Below are 17,266 nucleotides of genomic sequence, written 5' to 3'. Positions count from 1 at the left end.
TTATGTTGGAAAGAGTCTTCCAAATCAGGACTATAGACTGTGCGTCCATTTGTTTGAATCTTCTTTAATTTCTTGCACCAGAGTTTTATAGTTCTTGAATAGAGATTCTTACATGTTTTATAATATTTTTATCTATATATTACTATATGGGGGTGCTATTGTAAATGGTATTTTTTTTTCAAATTCCAGATTATTATTAGTGTTTAGAAAAGCAATTGACTTTGGTTCGGTAACCTGTGTCCTCCTTGCTATGCTCAATTTTTAGTTTTCAGGTAATTTTTTTTAAGTCAACTCTTTGGGATTTTAGAGAGTAAATCAAGTCATATGCAAAGATAGCTTTATTTATCCTTTACCAATGTGTGTATCCTGTATTTCCTGTTTTTAGTTATTTCATTAATTAACATTCAGTAAAAATGCTTTGTAGGAGAATGAGAGGGTGCATCCTTGCTTGCCTTGATCTAAAGAGGAAAGTGTCCATTTTCTCACCATCAGCTGTAATGTCCTTTATAGGGCTTTTATAGCTATTCTATATTTTCACTTTGATGAAAAATTTTATCACGAATCAAGTTGATGTGGCAGAATTTAGCCTTGCATCCCTGGAATAAATTACATTTTGTGTATAATACTTTCTTTATATTGTTGGATTTGATTTGTTAATATTTTGTTGAGAATGTTTATGTCTTTGTTCATTAGAGGTATTTGTCTATAGTTTTCCTTTCTTCTAGTATCTTGTATTTGGTTTTTGTGTTAGGGTAATGCTACCCTCAAACAGTGAGTTTGGAAATGTTTGCTATGATTCTATTTTCTGAAAGATATGGTAAGAATTGGTTTAATTTCTTTAAATATTTAATAGAATTCTCCAGTGAAAGCATCTGTGACTATTTCTTTTAGGAAGTCCATGAATTACTGATTCTATTTAACCATAGATATAAGCATATTCAGATTTTCACACAACTTTTTGTGTGAGTTTTACTCTTTTGTGACTTCAAATAATTACTTCATTTCATCTAAGTATTCAAATTTATGATTAGATTCCTTTATTACTCTCTTATTATCTGTGCTGTCAGTAGTGATGAAACATCTCTCATTTCAGTTACTGATAATTTGTGTTTGTGTCTTCTCTTTTATTTTCTTTTTCTAACATGACTGAGTTTTAATTTTTTATTGATCATTTCACAGAACCAGCTTTTGTTTCATTGCTTTTTCTGTTGTTTCTTCCAATTTAATTGATTTGTGCTTAGATTTTTATTATTTATTTTCTTCTGTTTGTTTGATACTTAAATTCCTCTCCTTTCTTTAGTTTCCTAACATGGAAATTTAGATTATTGATTTTAGACTTGCTTCTTTTAAAATACATGTGTTTAATGATGTAAATATCCCTCTAAGCACTACTTTCACTACATTTTATACCTCCTTGTTTTCATTTTAATTTAGTTCCAAATATTTTCTAATTTTTCTCACGATTTCTTTTTCAACCAATGAAGAATATTTAGGAAGTATGTTATTTAATATGTGAATAACAGAGAATTTTGCAGCTATCTTTTGTTAATGAATTAATTCCATTGTTTTCTGAGAACTTACTTTGTAAGATTTCCATTCTTTTAAATTTGTTGAAGTATTTTCATGGTCTAGAATATAACTGGCTTGATGAAGTTTCCATGCTTAGGGAGTTTGAGGTGAATGTTTATTGAGTAATATATAAATGTAAATTAGAAGGGTTGTTCAGGACAACTATACCCTCCCTCACTGATTTCTACCTGCTTGATCTATTAAACAACTGAAAAGGGAGAATGGATGCCTCCAAATTTACTAGTGGATTTGTCTATTTCTTCTTTAGGTTCTATCAATTTTTGCCCTTATATTTTTATTGTTAAATGAATATATGTGTATGATTGTTATGTCATCACAATACTTATCATTATATAACACTCCTCTTTATCCCTGGTTTTATTATTCTAAAGTCTGCTTTGTATGAAATTAATATACCTCCTCCAGTTTTCTTTTGTTTGGTGTTTCCATAATATAATATTCTCTCATTTTTTCTTTGACCTGTCTTATATATAAAGTAGATAATATGTAGATAAAGTAGATAATAAGTAAATATATTCATGTAGATAATATGTATTTAAATCTTGTTTTTCTTCCTAACCACTCTAAATCTCTTTTTATTTTTTTATTCATAACATTTATGTTTAAAATGAATATTGATATAATTGGATCAATAGTTACTATGTATGGAACTTTTCCTATGTATTGCATATTTTCTTTATACCTACTTAAAAAAACTAATCCCATTCTATCTCCTTGCTTAGCACAACTATTATTCTCCTTTAAATATTTTTCAGTGGTTGCCCAGAGTTTGAAATGTACATTTTTAACTAAATCTACCCTTGAAAAACACTATACCATTTCACTTGCCATCAGTGCAGGTAATATATTACAATGTATTCCCAATTTCTTCCTCTTAGCTTGTATGACATTTTCATAATACATTGGATTTATTCAAATGTTGATATCATTTTAAACATTATGATTTAGATTGACTAAGAATAAGAAAAATAGAATTTATTTTATATTCATTTATTCTTTCTCTAGTGTGCCTCTTTTTAATGTAGAGTTGAGATTTTGATCTATATTATTTTCTTCCGTCACAAAGAAATTCTCTTTTTCCATTTATTTATTTATTTATTTATTTATTGTTGGTTGTTCAAAAAATTACATAGTTCTTGTTATATCATATTTCACACTTTGATTCCAGTGGGATATGAACTCCCATTTTTACCCCGTATACAGATTGCAGAATCACATCAGTTACATTTCCATTGATTTACATATTGCCATACTAGTGTCTGTTGTATTCTGCTGCCTTTCCTATCCTCTACTATCCCCCTCCCCTCCCCTCCCCTCTTCTCTCTCTACCCCCTCTACTGTAATTCATTTCTCCCCCTTGTATTATTTTTCCCTTACCCCTCACTTCCTCTTATATGTAATTTTGTATAACCCTGAGGGTCTCCTTCCATTTCCATGCAATTTCCCTTCTCTCTCCCTTTCCCTCCCACCTCTCATCCCTGTTTAATGTTAATCTTCTTCTCATGCTCTTTGTCCCTACTCTGTTCTTAGTTACTCTCCTTATATCAAAGAAGACATTTGGCATTTGTTTTTTAGGGATTGGCTAGCTTCACTTAGCATAATCTGCTCTAATGCCATCCATTTCCCTCCAAATTCTATGATTTTGTCATTTTTTAATGCAGAGTAATACTCCATTGTGTATAAATGCCACATTTTTTATCCATTCTTCTATTGAATGGCATCTAGGTTGGTTCCACAGTCTTGCTATTGTGAATTGTGCTGCTATGAACATCGATGTAGCAGTGTCCCTGATCCATTTTGAGTTAACTTTTGTGCATGGCGAGAGAAAGGGATTCAGTTTCATTTTGTTGCATATGGATTTCCAGTTTTCCCAGCACCATTTGTTGAAGATGCTATCCTTCCTCCATTGCATGCTTTTAGCCCCTTTATCAAATATAAGATAGTTGTAGTTTTGTGGATTGGTTTCTGTGTCCTCTATTCTGTACCATTGGTCCACCCGCCTGTCTTGGTACCAGTACCATGCTGTTTTTGTTACTATTGCTCTGTAGTATAGTTGGAAGTCTGGTATCGCTATACCACCTGATTCACACTTCCTGCTTAGCATTGTTTTTGCTATTCTGGGTCTTTTATTTTTCCATATGAATTTCATGATTGCTTTCTCTATTTCTACAAGAAATGCCATTGGGATTTTGATTGGCATTGCATTAAGTCTATAGAGAACTTTTGGTAATATCGCCATTTTGATGATGTTAGTTCTGCCTATCCATGAACAGGGTATATTTTTCCATCTTCTAAGATCTTCTTCTATTTCTCTCTTTAGGGATCTGTAGTTTTCATTGTATAAGTCTTTCACCTCTTTTGTTAGGTTGACTCCCAAGTATTTTATTTTTTTTTGAGGATATTGTGAATGGAGTGGTTGTCCTCATTTCCATTTCAGAGGATTTGTCACTGATATACAGGAATGCCTTTGATTTATGTGTGTTGATTTTATATCCTGCCACTTTGCTGAATTCATTTATTAGCTCTAATAGTTTCTTTGTAGACCCTTTTGGGTCTGCTAGGTATAGAAGCATGTCATCTATAAATAGTGATAATTTAAGTTCTTCTTTTCCTTTTTTTATGCCTTTAATTTCTTTTGTCTGTCTAATTGCTCTGGCCAGTGTTTCGAGAACTATGTTGAACAGAAGTGGTGAGAGAGGGCATCCCTGTCTTCTTCCAGAGTTTAGAGGGAATGCCTTCAATTTTTCTCCATTCAGAATGATGCTAGCCTGAGGCTTAGCATAGATTGCTTTTACAATGTTGAGGTATGTTCCTGTTATCCCTAGTTTTTCTAGAGTTTTGAACATAAAGGGATGCTGTACTTTGTCGAATGCTTTTTTGCATCTATCGAGATGATCATATGGTTCTTATTTTTAAGTCTATTGATGTGGTGAATAACATTTATTGATTTCTGTATATTGAACTAGCCTTGCATCCCAGGGATGAATCCTACTTGATCATGGTGCACAATTTTTTTGATATGTTTTTTAATCCGATTCGCCAGAATTTTATTGAGGATTTTTGCATCTATGTTCATTAGAGATATTGATCTGTAGTTTTCTTTCTTTGAAGTGTCTTTGTCTGGTTTAGGAATCAGGGTGATGTTGGCCTCATAGAATGAATTTGGAAGTTCTCCCTCTTTTTCTATTTCCTGAAATAGCTTGAAAAGTATTGGTATTAGTTCCTCTTTAAAGGTTTTGTAAAACTCTGCTGTATACCCATCCGGTCCTGGGCTTTTCTTAGTTGGTAGTCTTTTGATGGTTTCTTCTATTTCCTCAATTGATATTGGTCTGTTTAGGTTGTTTATATCCTCCTGACTCAATCTGGGCAGATCATATGACTTAAGAAATTTATTGATGCCTTCACTATCTTCTATTTTATTGGAGTATAAGGATTCAAAATAATTTCTGATTATCTTCTGTATTTCTGAAGTGTCTGTTGTGATATTGCCTTTTTCATCCTGTATGCTAGTAATTTGAGTTCTCTCTCTTCTTCTCTTCATTAGCATGGCTAAGGGTCTGTCGATTTTATTTATTTTTTCAAAGAACCAACTTTTAGTTTTGTCAATTTTTTCAATTGTTTCTTTTGTTTCGATTTCATTAATTTCAGCTCTGATTTTAATTATTTCTTGCCTTCTACTTCTTTTGCTGTTATTTTGCTCTTCTTTTTCTAGGATTTTGAGAAGAAGTATGAGATCATTTATTTGTTGTTTTTTTCTTTTTCTAAGGAATGAACTCCAAGAAATGAATTTTCCTCTCAGAACTGCTTTCAGTGTGTCCCATAGATTCCGATATGTTGTGTCTGTGTTTTCATTTATCTCTAAGAATTTTTTAATTTCCTCCTTGATGTCTTCTATAACCCATTGATCATTCAGTAACCTATTGTTCATTCTCCAAGTGATGCATGATTTTTCCTTCCTTCTTTTATCATTGATTTTCAGTTTCATTCCATTATGATCAGATAAGATGCATGGTATTATCTCTACTCCTTTATATTGTCTAAGAGTTGCCCTTTGACATAATATATGATCTATTTTTTTTTAAATTATTTTATTGTTGGTTGTTCAAAACATTACATAGTTCTTAATATACCATATTTCACAGATTGATTCAAGTGGGTTATGAACTCCCATTTTTACCCTGTATACAGATTGCTGTGTCACATCAGTTACATTTCCATTGATTTACAAATTGCATTTCTAGTGACTGATGTATTCTGCTGTCTATCCCATTCTCCACTATCCCCCCTCCCCTCCCCTCCCCTCTCCTCCCCTTCTCTCTCTCCATCCCCTCTACTATAAATCGTTTCTTCCACTTATATAATTTTTCTCCTACTCCTCCTTTCCTCTTATATGTAATTGTGTATAACCCTGAGGCTCACCTTCCAATTCCATGCAATTTCCCTTAACTCTCACTTTCCCTCCCGCCTATCATCCCTGTTTAATGTTAATCTTCTTCTCCAGCTCTTCGTCTCTACCCTGTCCTTGGTTACTCCCCTTATATCAAAGAAGACATTTGACATTTGTTTTTTAAGGATTGGCTAGCTTGAGAAGGATCCATGTGCTGCTGAGAAAAAAGTGTAACTGCTTGATGTTGGGTGGTATATTCTATATATGTCAATTAAGTCTAGGTTGTTAATTGTGTTATTGAGTTCTATAGTTTCCTTATTTAACTTTTGTTTGGAAGATCTGTCCAGTGGTGAGAGAGGTGTGTTGAATTCTCCCATGATTATTGTATGGTGGTCTATTAGACTCTTGAACTTGAGAAGAGTTTGCTTGATGAACATAGCTGCACCATTGTTTGGGGCATATATATTTATGATTGTTATGTCTTGTTGGTGTATGGTTCCCTTGAGCAGTATGTAGTGTCCCTCTTTATCCCTTTTGATTAACTTTGGCTTGAAATCTATTTTATTTGATATGAGTATGGACACTCCTGCTTGTTTCCGAAGTCCATATGAGTGATATGATTTTTCCCAACCTTTCACCTTCAGTCTATCTATGTCTTTTCCTATCAAATGTGTCTCCTGTAGGCAGCATATTGTTGGGTCTTGTTTTGTGATCCATTCTACTAGCCTGTGTCTCTTAATTGGTGAGTTTAAGCCATTAACATTTCGGGTTATTATTGAGATATGGGTTGTTCTTCCAGCCATATTTGTTTACTTATGTTACTAAACACAGTTTGTTTTCCTCTTTGATTATCCCCCCCCTTTACTGTCCTACCTCCCACTGTTGGTTTTCATTGTTATTTTCCATTTCCTCTTCCTGTAATGTTTTGCCGAGGATGTTTTGAAGAGATGGTTTTCTAGCTGCAAATTCTTTTAACTTTTGTTTATCATAGAAGGTTTTAATTTTATCTTCCATCCTGAAGCTTAATTTCGCTGGATACACGATTCTTGGTTGGAACCCATTTTCTTTCAGTGTTTGAAATATGTTATTCCAGGATCTTCTATCTTTCAGAGTCTGTGTTGAAAGATCAGCTGTTATCCTGATTGGTTTACCCCTAAATGTAATCTTCTTCCTTTCTCTTGTAGCTTTTAAAATTCTCTCCTTATTCTGTATGTTGGGCATCTTTATTATAATGTGTCTAGGTGTGGATCTCTTATGATTTTGCACATTCGGCATCCTGTAGGCTTCTAGGATTTGGGATTCTGTCTCATTCTTCAAGTCTGGGAAATTTTCTCGTATTATTTCATTGAATAGTTGCTCATTCCTTTGGTTTGGACCTCTATACCTTCCTGTATCCCAATGACTCTTAAGTTTGGTCTCTTTATATTATCCCATATTTCTTGGATGTTCTGCTCATGGTTTCTTAACAGTCTTGCTGAGCTGTCTATGTTCTTTTCAAGTTGAAATACTTTGTCTTCATTGTCTGATGTTCTATCTTCTAAGTGTTCTACTCTGCTGGTAGTATTCTCAATTGAGTTTTTAAGTTGGTTTATTGCTTCCTGCAATTCTAGGATTTCTGTTTGTTTGTTTTTTATAACCTCTATCTCCCTGTATAGTTGATCTTTTGCTTCTTGGATTTGTTTATGTAATTCATTGTTGAAGTGATCTTTCATTGTCTTATTTTGCTGTCTAATAATGTCTTCCTTGAGACTCCAGATCATTTGAAGCACGTATATTCTGAATTCTTTATCTGATATTCCACCTGCGGGTCGCTGGGCCTGTTCTGGGCGCGTGCGGCGGCTCTGCTCTGCCCCTCTGGCCTCCACAGTATTCAGCAGGACCTGGACCGAGAAGCAGTTTCCACGGGTTCTTTAGCCCTGGGCCAGAGCAGTTCCGGGAGCCGGAATTCAGCCGCTCCTGGCTCGGTGTATGTTCTGATAGGAGCAGGCTCCAAGAAGCAGTTTCCGCCGGTTCTTTAGCACTGAGCCTGAGTAATTTGTCTGCGAGACGCAGGCGAATGGCAGTCTGAAATTGCCTGTTCTATAGCTGAATGAGCTGCGATCAGTCGAAAACAGGGATGGTGACGTCAGCTCTCCAAGATGGTGGCCGCTGGTTTCCTCTGTGTTCTGACCTGTGTGGAGAACCGAATTGGACTGCTTCCTTCCCCTGTCTCAAACCCAGAATTCAGCACTGAGTACAGTGATTGCACAGCTGGCAGGAGCCCACAGAATCCGCAGCGCTGTATCTTTGCGTTGCTATCTCGTTGTTTCCCAGCGCGTGCCGCAGACTCTAGCTTCGGGGCGATTTGCTGAATAAGCAGCGTGACCCTCGGTGCTGACAAATTGCTCGTGTTTGAGCCCCCATAGCTGATCCTCCTGCGATGAAAATCCTCCCTCTAGGTTTTGGAGCACCCCAATTTTGCTGGAAATTCCTAACAAGATAGCTTTTAGCAGTTCTAACTCGTCATTCTCCCGCACAGTGATGCGGTACAAGGGGGTGATGCACTCCCTTTGCCGCCATCTTCCCCAAGAAATTCTTTTAACATGCGTTATAGGGCAAATCTGTTGGTGATTAGTTCTTCAACTTTTTTTTAATCTTAGAAAATATTTACGTATTTTTATTTTTATTTTTTGGCTGTCACCTCTTTTATTCAAACTTTTACTGTTGATCCTAGATAGCCCAACAAAACAAGGAAAGGAAATATAAAATAAAGGAAATGTTACCTAAAGGTAACATTGTTGAAGGGTGATTTCACTTGATACAGAACTGTATGCTGGTAGGGTTTGTTTTTCTTTTTCTTTTTTCTCAATTTATTTTACTCTCTTTTTGCTTATATGATATCTCAGAAGTGTGGTGTCATTCTTCTCCTTATTCTTTTATAAATAAGATGTTTTCTGAAATTTTTTTATAACTTTAATCTTTGTCTTTGGTTTTCTGCTATTCAAATATGATATACTTAGATGCTATTGTGTTTTTCTTTTTTGGGATTTGTCCTCCTTGGTGTTCTTTAGACTTTCGGGGTCTGTGGTATGGTGTCTGTCAATAACTTGAGAAAAATTTCAGCCATTATTATTTTCAGTATTTCTTCTGTCTTTATTCTGTTTTTGACATTCCAATTATACACACCTGTCAGCTTTTGAAATTATTCCATAGATGGTGTGGATTTTGCTTCTATTCTCATTATTATTATTATTATTTTGTATTCCACTGTGCCATATCTTCATGTTCATTGATTCTTTCCTTGGCCATGTCCAGTTATCTGATGAGCCTATCAAAAGTATTTTTTATTTCTGTTATGGTGTTTTTGATTTCTAGCATTTCTTTCTCTCCCCCATCCTTCTACTTGGATAAGTCATTTGTTCTTGCACGCTGTCTACTTTCTCCACTAGAACTCTTATATTTCCATTTGAACTTTTATCTAATTATTTTAAATTTTCAGTCAGAGGACTCCAGAGTCTGTGTTAAATCTGTTTGGTTCTTATGCCTGTTTTGTTTCTTTAGAATGTGTGTTTCCTGGGGTCTTAGAGTGCTTTCTAATTGTTGTTGTTGAGTGTTGAACTCAATATTCTAGGTAATTAGAAATGAGGTAATTAGGCCTTGGGTGTGAGGATCTATATTAAGTTTGTTGTATTTGGGTAGTATTTAATGTTTGCTTAGCTGTGGTTTCCACAGGCGTCCAGGTCTCCGGTGCCCTTGCTCTTGTCTATTCATGTATTTTTTTGGACAGAAACCTCCTTTTTTTTCATTTGTTCTTTTTATTATACATGACAGTATATTTTGACAGATTTATACAAGCATGGAGTACATCTTACCCCAGTCTCGTGGTTGTACCTGATGTGGAGATTCACTGTGGTGCATTCATATGTGTACGTAGGAAAGAGATGCCAGATTCCTTACACCGTCTTTCCTATTTCTCACTGTTCTCCCTTTCCTTTGGTGCCCTTATTTTTGTTTCCTCCATTTTCTTTGGACTTCCTTAATAGATCCTGTTTAGAAATAGATCCTCTTTAGAGTCTTTTTGATATGGCAGCAATGTGATGGTGGAAGGGACATGCTGTGTTCTGTGCGTTTCATAGCTTTTGCTCTCCCTTTATGTGAGTCAGGAAGACAAGAGGGGGCTGGAATCAGAGAAATACCCTCCTTCCAGGGAGGAGAGGCTCCAGTCTTTCCTCCTGGAGTAAGTCCCTCCTTACATAGAACACTCTGGATGCTTTTCACAGTGGTTACTTTGCCCTCTCCCTGCCTGAGCATGAGGGATGTGTTTTGGTCTCTTCATCCTTAGAACCTGGTGAGTTTCCTATAAAGTAATAGCCATGAAAGCATGACCTCATCCCCAAGTCTTCAAGCCCAAGTTTCTCATTCTTGAGTCATTTCACACTTAGCCTCCAGCCCTTCATCAACAATTACCATCTAAGTGGTCTACCAGTTGGGGACCTCAGTTACTTCTGCTCTGGCTAAGTAAATGACAACTTTGACTTTCTGTCTCCTCTTGTCTCTCCAGATTTCAGGGTAGGAGTTTGCCCTGTAAATTCAGTTCTCTGATGGGTCAAAGTAAACATTTGATTTTCTGTTTGTTCAGCTTTATCTTATTGTGGGGATGGAAGGGATGAAAGCTGAAAATGGGTGGCTTTTATTTCTTTTTTCAGTTATTAAATATACATTTTCAAACATATTCAAAAGGAAAAATAATAGTGTGATTAATTACTAAATCCTAGCAGTCATCTTTCCAGCATGAGGAAAAGATCCATGTTTCAACAATGGAAGAGCAGAAATTCAGAAGGATCCTGGGTCCCTGATAGCTTTGTGGAATTACTATAATCCTGGCTGGTGTTCTTCTGGATTCTCATTAAGTGAGAAAAAAAATTAAACCTTTATTTTGTTAAGCCACTATTTTTTTTCAGAAATGAACTTAATCTTTAACTGAAAAAAATATCATTCCCTCACCTCCTCTCTCTTTCTTTGTGCAAGTACCCTCTATATTAAAGTTCAAGAATAGTGTACTATTCTCTCTCTCTCCTTCCATCCTTCATATCTCTTCTCTACTTTTATTTACCCTGACAATTATTTCTGTCTATTCTTATTTTACCTGGCATAGTGGATAATAGATAAATACTGGTTGGATGCATGAATAGATTATCTTAATTATAAGTAATTCTAACCATATAAAAGCCAGGGGCTCACTCACAATTTATTTCCAGTATATATACCATGGTCCAACTCATAAAATGACAAGCATGTCCTTACCTTACCTCAAGAACAGAAAATTTACAAAGCCAAATCAAGGCTTGAAAAATTACCAAAATCATTTGTCAAACTAAGTACTTTAGCCAAATATCCAGGCCTCAGCAGGAAATATTTCTGCCCAAATTATCTGGATAATTTATTCAGTCTCCCACTTGGCTTTCTCTGTGGCTTCCTATGGTCTTTGTAAGCCCGTGCAGCTGTAGATATGCCAGAGCTTGGCTCGGGCAGAAGGCAGGAAGTGAGGGAGGTAAACACTGAAAATTCAATGCCAAGGTACAGGTATTTTCTCTTGGCCTTCCTGGGTATGGAGCAGAAAAACATTTGTAAAATAAAAATTTTACATGTCATATTTCTTTTCTTAATACTTTTCATTACCTGAAGTTATATCTTGTTTTTCTTCATGTTCTGACTTTCTTATTTTCCCCCTTTCAAAATGTGACCTGTAAGAGGGCAAGGGCTATGTCATGTGATTCTCCTAACAAGAAATTTGGCACATAGTGGATGATTAATAAATACTTCTTGAATGAATGAATGAATGAATCAATCAATCAATGGATGTATCAATGAACACTTCACAGAAGGAATTCAGGGCCTTTGTGGAGCTTGGTACTAAGATTATTGCTTAGAATCAGACTGCCCAGGTCAGTACTCTGGTACAGCCTTTTACCAACTGCTGTGACTGAGTCACCCTGAATCACATTATGATTCAGTCATACTGAACCCATTTCCTTAGTCAGAATGGGAGCAATGATTACTCTCCAGCATACCCAATGTACTAATTGTGAACATTAAATGAGATAATCTTTGCTAGTGCTTTTCATGCAGTATTTAATAAATGCTAGCTATTATTTATTATTTCTGTTTCTTCAAGTTTAAATTCTATATTCATAGGATATCACATGCTTCCTTCCCTCTTAGATATTCTTTTGAACTATAGAAACTCCTCAATTTATGAATAGTTTGTATTTCTAAAAGTTGCACCCATGTACTCAATTTTCTTATATGTATATTTTATATACTCATTTCTTATATGTTCTTATATGTTCACAGTGATTAAGTGGGCTCATATCTTGCAATCTCCACATGAATATTTCCTAAATAAGAGTCTGAGTTAGCTCTCTGCAACTTCAAAAGTAGACATTATTTCTTCTCTTCATGATGATATATATTATGAAAAGCATCCTTTTTCCATAATGGGAGGATCTCATGTACACTGACAATCTGCTAAAGTCACTGTCTCCAAACTTGATGTACTCCATAAGTGGTAATAATGACTCCTTAGCAGCAGTGAACATGTGTGATTGTCACTATTCCCACTCTTAGATGCTATGAGATTTCAGAATGACCTTGAGGTTGAACCATCTGTGACTGTGACTTGCAACAGATTTCTTGGAGAGGGCTTTCTATAAGCGTTGACTTAATTATAAACTCTTAGATCTCTGCTAAATAGACATAATACTAAGAGCAGCAGATGTTTATAATTATTACATAGATTCAAACTCCATTTTTTTCCAAAAATATTCTTGGTCTGCTCATTCAGTTCCTCCTACATGTAAGGAGGAACATTAGGCACTGGGGATACAGTGTGAGTACAAAGTAGTAGGACTCATGCCTATCAGAGCTCACTATCTAATAGCAGGAGACACATTAGCAAATGACACAAAAAAGCAAGTAGGTGTTTAATATGGTAAATGATGATATGTTTGTTTGTTTGTTTAATACCAGGGATTGAACTCAGGGCATTTGACCACTGAGCCACTCCCTAGCTCTAGTTTGTATTTTATTAGAGATAAGGTCTGAGTTGCTTAGTGCCTTCCTAAATTGCTGAGGCTGGCTTTGAACTCGTGATCCTCCTGCCTCAGCCTCCCAAGCCGCTGGGATTACAGGCGTGCACCACTGCACCCAGCAATGTTGTAAGAAGGAAAGCAAAGAAGATAAAAGAAAGTGAGAGGGCTAGGTTGGGGATTGCTGGGTATTAGGAAACAGGGAGTATAAGAAGGCCATAGTTCACAGAGAGAGAGATCAGAGAAGGCCTCACTGTTGAAGCATTATTTGGGCCAAGATCTTAAGTAGGTGAAGAAGAGAGCTATGTTGTTCACATGGGAAGGAATGATAAGGAGGCTGGAGTGTATAAAATTGGGTGAATAGGAGAGAGAAAGGTAAGAGATGACATTGTGAGTGTAGGTTTGAGGCAGGGATAGATCAAGCACCATGAAAGGTATACTTGTTCTGTACTGACATAGTCCCATTTCCCAGCATATTCAATAGTTTTGATCATTTTTACCTTTATGTTCCTTGTTATCATTAATAGCTTTTAAACACTTCCTCCTTTAAGAGTTGTTTTATTTTTAGATGAAGTATTTCAAATAAATGTAGAGTAGGAAAAAAATAATTGATGCTATTGTAGCATTCATATTTAACACATGTTAAAATATTTAGGGGTGGAGGAGAAAGAGAAAGGAATCATTCAAAAGCCAGATGGTAAAACACACCATCTATTTTATATGGAAATCTCTTGAAGAATAAGAGCTAGGAGAAGAAGACAAAAATCCACATTAGTGTTCTGTAATGGAGCTGTTGTATGGTTCAGAGCAGTTTTCAAATTGGGAAACCAGATAAGTCATCTGCCATTTTTTTTAAACCTGTCTTTGAATATCTTTGAGGGTTGGAACCAGTCACTTTTCTTATTATATTTTCTTTTCTATAAGAGTAGGAAATTAGACTAATTGAAGATGATAAGTACATGGCACATAGTCAGGAATCTCCAATCTAGAGCTCTTTGCAAATGGTTCCCAGATACCTACTGTCTTAGTCCAGTTCGTGTTGCTCTGATGTACCTGAGGCTGGGTACTGTATAAAGAAAAGAGGTTTACAGTTCTGGAAGTCTAAGAGCAGGGTGCCAGCCTCTGTATCAGATAGCATCACATGACAGGAGCATGAATGGCACATGCAGAAGGATGATTCAGAGGATGCACAGGCTCCCTTAAGAAAACCAGCGCTCATCTCTTGAGACCCATGGTCATTCCTTCCATGGGTGGAGCATTCATGCTGGAATTACCATCCACTAGGCCCCATCTCTTAAAGGTTCCCACACCTCAACACTGCCACACTGGGGACCCAGATTTCAGCATATAAACTTTGGGAGACATACATAATCAATACCCAAATCATAGCACATACTTTATTGAATTTTCTCAGCACAGTTTTAGAGCAAAAATAAATGAGATTACATGGGATTAAATGTATTTAGTATATCTAGACCAAATGATCTGTTAAGTTTCTTTTAGTTTCAGCATTTCAGTACTAGATGATGAAGTATTTAGCTCCAAGGGGCTTCCAGCATTCTCCCTTCTCCCATCCCAAGTGAAGGGCTACCTGAGGTGTCTTGTTTTCCCACCTGAATGCCTCCATTTATCCTGAAAGTAGAGGGTCCAAGTGCAAAGCAAATAGGTCACCTTTGCCTTGACTTGAGTGGCCTAGGTTTGGTATACCCAAGAAATCCCTGCAGGCAGAGGCAAGACCAGACACATCCTTGTTACATATCCAAGTCGGCATGTGATGGGACTTGGGAGAAGGTGATACATTCTGCTTTTAAGGATTTCTGAAGACATGAGGCCTGGCAGGGAGCACATGGAGACGCTCGTTTAATACAGAACATTGCTGGCTTAGCCCCTGAGCTGTTTAGTACATATTAAGGTGCCTATCTGGCTGGGGGTACAGACTCAGAACTCCCCGGAAAAAGAATGGCAAATGTTAGTTTCTCAGAACTTAATTGTTTTTGTTAGGACATGTCCTTAATAGCAGAAAATGTCCCACTAAATCCAGAGCTCTGAAATTAGAGATCCATTCTTTCCAGCTGTCTACCTGATAATTAGCAAAGGGAAAGCTTTATTCCAAAATTAAGCACTTAATTTTATTCATGGAAACACCATCAGTACATCCTGAGGTATCGTTTAAGTGGTCATTTTTATATTTCCACGCTTCAGGAGAGAGCTTAGTTCTAATTCCAGCTGTGTGACTGTGGTACTTCATTGATTTAAGAGTCCCCTCAACCCCTGGCCACCCAGTGAATCACAGCTTTCAGGATGCTCATACTTGTCCATCTCCCAGTTTAGCTTTGGCCAATGGGACATTGGCATATGTCACTCAAACAGGTTTGGTAAGCATTTGAACACTTGGAGTAATACTGCCTTTACCCTGGGAGGAAGCTCAGGCTGAGTATCCTTCTTAAGACTGAGAAAGCATAAGGAGAGGATCAGTGACTCTGCTCCCAGCCCACCCTCCAGTGCCATTTAGCCACATGAAGGAACCCAATGGAATCAGCAGACAAACCAGCCAGACAATCCACAGAACTGTGAGCAACAAAAAATTGTTTTAAGCCATTAGGTTTTGAAATTCTTGATTACATATACTCATATCATGACCTTGAAACTTGAGTGTCCATAAGTTCTTGAAACTTGACTTTCCTCTTTTATAAAGTGGGAGTAATGATGTTCACTGTATAGGGATATTAAATACAATGATTAATTCAACTACCCCTATAATGTCATAGTGGCCATTAAACTTTAAAAAAATTATATTTTCTTATAATTATTGTTTTTTCCTGCTGCTTTATCTATAAGAGGATAAAAAGATAAATTTTGTTCCTATCATAAAATTTTGCTGCAAATTTTCCATGAGAACTATTTTGTAGTTCCATCAAGGATGACTAATCAAGATAAGTTTTCTTTCTCACAGAATACTTTTGGAAGTTGTTTCAAATAAGGAAAAGACTTGTCAAAACAATAATTTTGCCTAGATAATTTTGATTTGTTTTCAAATAATTCAATGACTATGCATTTTGATTAGCTGGTAACTATAGGGAGAGACTCTGCAGTACTAGTTTTAAAAGGCATATAACAAACTCAGAACATAATTGAGGAAAACAGCTTATTCATTTTGGAGGCAAAAACATCACCCCTCACATACCTTGATGCTGACTCAAGCTAAAATATGGCACAAATGATTTGCTACAAGAGTATATATTTGTGGAAAATGAAGTCTAATGGTGTAATTATGGAGAAAATCACAGCCCTGTTTACCAGGCATTCTAAACAAAATTTTTCTAAAGATGTGCAGTGGTAGATCAGTATGTTTGAAAAGATGATGTGCTTTGAAGTAGTTGAAGGATCCAGAGTGTGGTTCAGTCCATTGAAAATAGATTTACTGCCAGTGGAGAACATCATTATGCCCAATGGACATTCAAGCTGAAATAAACAAAACAGGAAGAATATAGGATGATGAAATTACTTTAGCCTGATTCAGTATATTGTGTAATAGGATTCTCAGAATGTTATTGACTGAGTTGGTAAAAACTAGAAAATGTATGCAACATTACTGGAGAAATTATCAGTATGAAGATATAAACCAATCCAGAAGCCAGTTAGGGTCAGACTTCCAGAAAGATTGGGAAAGATTTAAACTGTTTTTATTTGAGATTCTTTTTGGCTTCTTATGGAAAATTCTTGTAACTTTATGTTCCACTGGTAAATATTGGTGATAACTTAGATTATAATTACATATTAAAATGTAATAGGAACATGAACACTAGCAAATGTATGTGTCTTGGGCTCTGAGATCTTATTTCTAGGTATCATTATGTGACCTTGAATAAATAACCATATGGGTCTTGTCTTCTACATTTTAAAGATAAAGGTATTGGAGGTTATCTAACAGATATTCTTAAGCTCTTAAAATGCCTAATTTTCATTAATTTTGTTATTTAAGTTAGGCAAATATGGTAGGCTAAACACAGCCTTGAAATATATATATGTCCTAATCAAAGGAATCTGTGAATGTTAACTTATAGGGCAAAGGGTACTTTGCAGTTGTGACTAAGTCAAGGATCTTAGAAAGGAATAAGTATCCCAAATTTTCTGGCCAGGCTGTGAATGCAATCATGACTCTTCTTATGAGAGAGAGAGGGAGTTTTGACTACAAAAGAAGAAATAGTAGATGTGACAACAG

Source organism: Spermophilus citellus, assembly GCF_964194105.1.
Source record: "Spermophilus citellus genome assembly, chromosome: 15".
NCBI classification, from domain to species: domain Eukaryota; kingdom Metazoa; phylum Chordata; class Mammalia; order Rodentia; family Sciuridae; genus Spermophilus; species Spermophilus citellus.
The sequence above is the reverse complement of the archived record's forward strand: the minus strand, read 5'-3'. Positions refer to the sequence as shown.